At 42.7% G+C, this 4,199-nt stretch overlaps 2 long non-coding RNA genes across 2 annotated transcripts; one reads left to right on the forward strand and one right to left on the reverse strand.

Annotated features, from left to right (window-relative positions):
* Positions 1–302: 302 nt before the first annotated feature.
* Positions 303–2,257, reverse strand: LOC125196488. The gene is made up of 3 exons (XR_007171898.1): positions 2,110–2,257; positions 989–1,049; positions 303–456 (listed from the first exon to the last, which is right to left on the reverse strand). It is a non-coding gene; the product is annotated as an uncharacterized LOC125196488 (long non-coding RNA).
* Positions 1,411–2,559, forward strand: LOC125196487. The gene is made up of 2 exons (XR_007171897.1): positions 1,411–1,875; positions 2,254–2,559. It is a non-coding gene; the product is annotated as an uncharacterized LOC125196487 (long non-coding RNA).
* The last annotated feature ends 1,640 nt before the right edge of the window (positions 2,560–4,199 follow it).

Here is a 4,199-nt window from a genome sequence, read left to right on the forward strand (position 1 = left end):
GGATGTTTGGCCCCCCGAGGAACATGCCCGGATTCACACCGCAGACGGCATGTGAGTCTATAACGCACGCCAAGAGTGGAACCTTCAAGACCAGTGTGTCAAAGTGTCACGACCGCACTTTGCTAGGGATAGTAAAGCCGGGAAACCGTGACTAGGGGTGGGAAATAAGAAGAGGGGAACAGAAAGGGGATAAACAATAACTGAATTTTCACTTAAAAATATCAAGGAAGAAAAATTCAAAATAACTCTTGGTCACCAGGATTTTGAATCAAAACCTTAATAATAAATAGATATTTATCAGAGTATAAACGAACAGTCGATGTTGTGTAGAACATTACTACACAGCGGAAAGAACACGGTCACATGTATGGAGACATGCACCTCCGAGAATCTCTACTTAAAACAAGAAGGAAATCATCAACTCTGCTTAGCATTTCTCCACCGCCACTGCTCAACCTGCACATTTAAAAATATATGCAGGGCTGAGTATAAAAATACTCAGTGAACACATTGCCGAAATATAAATACATCAGATGAAAATATTGTCAAGCCATCACAGTGATACTCGAGGGTTTTTTTCTTAAAAGACCTGGGCTTACTAAATTCTTTATGAGTTAAAGTTCGATTGATCAATCTAAGTTCTTTCTGTACTTTTGCCATATCTGAACACCAAGTGCCGTGGAGATGGTGCTCTCCTACGGTCACCTACATCTTTCTCCAGCCAGGGAGGTGGCCACCTCCCAACGGCCTCCACTATGTCATCTTTGTGCCGTAGAAGGTGGCCACCTTCCACGGTCACTTGTGTACACTAATCCGAGTAGGGACACCACCCTCACTCGGACCCGAATTCGATTCTTACGTTCCAACCAAACAGATAGGATTTATACACATAAAACAAATCATTTATGGCAAGACAACATCATTTGCATAAACAACAAACATAATCATATTTTCATAGTTTTCATCCACCTAGGATAGAAAAGTTCACCTCATGTGTTTATACTTGAATTTCCTTACTCCGACCATAACTTGCTCGCGGAGATAGCTTTCTTTTTGAAAATAAAAACATGTTTTTTTATCAGACTCAAGGAAAAATATATATACTTAGAATGCATGCATCCTAATTAATCTCTTTCTATTCTTCATTCATTCTTAGGAAATTTTTGAAACTTTCATATTAATTAAGTCAGGAAATTTGATTTAAAGAACTTCTTTATTAGACTTAATTATTTATGTGACTTGAGAGCGTCGTCTCTCTCTCTTTCCTTCTATTTCCTTAGCGGCCGCCCAAGGCGTCGCGGGGCGACGCTGGTCAGCCCTACGCACCTTCGATTTCAACATCTTCCATCTTCGGGAACTAAGTAAATTATCCAGAGAATTTTAATTTACCACTTAATCGAGCTCCAACTCATTTCAACGATTAACTCTTCGCTCTACGTAATTTAATCGGCCCAAACACTAACTTTAGTCCTTGTTAATAAAAGACCATTCTCAGTAAGAACTATAACCTCCTCCTCCTATTCCCTTCCCGGTCAACTTCTCTCTCTATCCCCTTCGTTCCATTTTCCCCAAATTCATCAAATTCCTTCCTACATCAGAGGCGGCGTCTCCACTCCTTCCCTTTCTCCAGCGAGTTCGTCGCCAATCGCCCATCTCTCCACCGTCATCTCCTCCGGCCATCGTCGCAGTTCCTGCTGCGTGGCCTCTTAGGGTGCTCGTGGGGCAGCAGCAGCGCCGTCCGCCACTTCTCCTGCTGCCCGCTGTTTCACTCCCGTTGGCGCTTGAGATGGACGAAGCCGCCGCCGCTGCTGTGTCTCCATCGTTGTTCGACCGTGGACAGGACAGGGGTTCTCCGGCGCGCGGTGAGCTGTTGTGGTCCGTCGCCGGGCATCCACAATCTCATATCTAAGAGCTAAGTTCTTTCTTTATTTTTTTTAGTGAACTTCTATCTAGATTTTGATTAATAAGGAGAAGGTAAAAGCTTTAAATTCATAGCTGAAGTTGCTCTTCTGGTTTATGAAACTTCTTATGTGATTGTTGATTCCAAAAATTAAAATTTGTCTATTAGATGATGATGCTTGAAATAAAAGAAGTGGGATTGGTGATTACCTTAGGTTGGAAAAATTGTCTTTGTAAAGAGAAAAAAAGGATTCTTTTCTGTAGGTCTCGATTTCCTTGAATTGATCAACTGTGATGGAAATTGTAGTATAACTTGGAGATGACAACGAGAATATGATGGTGATTTGTTTTCAGGCAGTGGGGGAGGATTTGGCCACTTCCGTGAACGACGCGTGGAGTTGGGGAATTATATTGGGCTGCCAGAAAGAGAAGATGAGAGTTGGGCCTTTCCATGATGACTCCAAAATTTAAGAAGTGGGCTGGGATTTAATTGATAGGCCCACATGTACACTTTTAATTTCTTGAATTCCATTTCATAGTTTTAGAGATGTATAATGGTAGTTAAACTTGTAAAATTAAAAAGTTTGGTTCCATTAGTGTGACAATATGCTCACTTATGTATGACATTTCACTTACTAGAATTATATTATTCTTTGATCCTTTTCATTTTTTTTCCTAAACATTTGATAACATTTTGAGAAAGAAAAAGAAAAAAAAAATCGAGATATTACATTCTACCCACCTTAACAAGATGAAAAAGTTGAGATGTTACACAAAGGGAATCCATATCACAGACCACCTCCTCCGGTTTGTGCAAGAATTCATCGGCTACAACCTCATGGGTATAGCCAGTTCAAGCCTCACCACCACCGAGCTCTACTTCACCTGGTGCATGTCGAAAAGAATTAAAGTCCACCTTGGCTACTAGTTGGGCCAAGCCTGCCACCAAATGACTGCCAACCCCTCCCGCCACATGTATACCTACCAGCTACTGGGCGCCTATATTCAACGAAATTTTATAATGAATATAGGGAAGGCATAGCCCGATGTGATGATGTGCGAGCCCCCAGAACTGTTCAGTCTGGAGTACTTCTTTAATAAGGGGCTCCTCTTCATGGAATGGCAGGATGTGTGCTTCTACAATGTGGGAGCAGTGGTGGAGAAGGTAAAGAGGGAGCCAGAAGAGACGGTGGTGAGTGCAGATGTTGAGTAGCTATGAAAGGAGGTGGCCGTGATGAGGGCGGAGCTAGGCGGGGCCAGAATGGAGTTGCATGCCATCAAGGGAAGTATTGATGTCCTGGCCGAGAGATCATCAGCCCAGAATGAAAGGATGTCTGATGCGGTCAGGTTGATGAAGAAGATGGCAGAGTGGCTTGAGGAGAAATTCTCCCAGACCCAGCAGAGGTTGCCTCTTGGACCCGGTAATGCGGCCAGCAGCCCGGTCAGGGCAGCTCGTCACTCCAACGACCCCCGCCCCCGTCTAAGCCTTTGGTAGCCCCACCTGCATCGCCGTCCCTTGCATCTGTGTCTGTGAAGAAACCCCTGTCTAAGTAACCTGTAATAGCTGAAGAGGAACCTGTATCGCCGGCAAAAAAGAAAGTTACTTTGAACCGCCCCAACGCGTACCACCCAAGTCTGGCTCCCGACGGGGCAAGACTCAGAATTGATACCCCCAATGACCAAGTAAATTTTACATTTCAGTTTTTATCATTTTATTTTTTTCATTGTGTTTTCATTACGCTGAGCATGTTATAATTGTTGTTATGTGCACTCTCCCACTTAGCCCAATCCTTGGTCTAAGTGTGAGAAGTTTATGTTTATGTTTAGCATGACGTTTTTCTTTTTATTTCTCTGTCTTCTCCCACTTAGCCCGCTGCCCGGTCTAAGTGTGAGAAGTTTTCTTCATATGTTTGGTATGTGTTTATTTTCTGTGTTCTTTCTTGTTTTGATTGTGTGCACCAACTTCCCTATTTCCCCCCTTCACTGGGAGAGCTTGGAGACAAGCTGGAGTGAAGTGGGAGGGGGGAGGGAATTAGTGCAAATTGTGCTCAACATGCGTAAGAGTCATTAGGTCTAGGAGTTAGTTTTTTTTTTTTTTTAGGATTTGTATGTTTTAAGTATGAACTGGTAAAGATAATAAGGCAAGATTCCCTTAGCGAGAGTAATTGAAGATAGGATGCACAATAACTTTGAGGCCTCTTTCCTTAATAATCTGAAATCGGTTTGGAAGAAGTAAGAACGATAGAGATGCCTTAGCTGAACTAGTTTTGAAGCCTCGTAATATAAGTGATTTATAAGCC

Source organism: Salvia hispanica, chromosome 6 (genome assembly GCF_023119035.1).
Source record: "Salvia hispanica cultivar TCC Black 2014 chromosome 6, UniMelb_Shisp_WGS_1.0, whole genome shotgun sequence".
NCBI classification, from domain to species: domain Eukaryota; kingdom Viridiplantae; phylum Streptophyta; class Magnoliopsida; order Lamiales; family Lamiaceae; genus Salvia; species Salvia hispanica.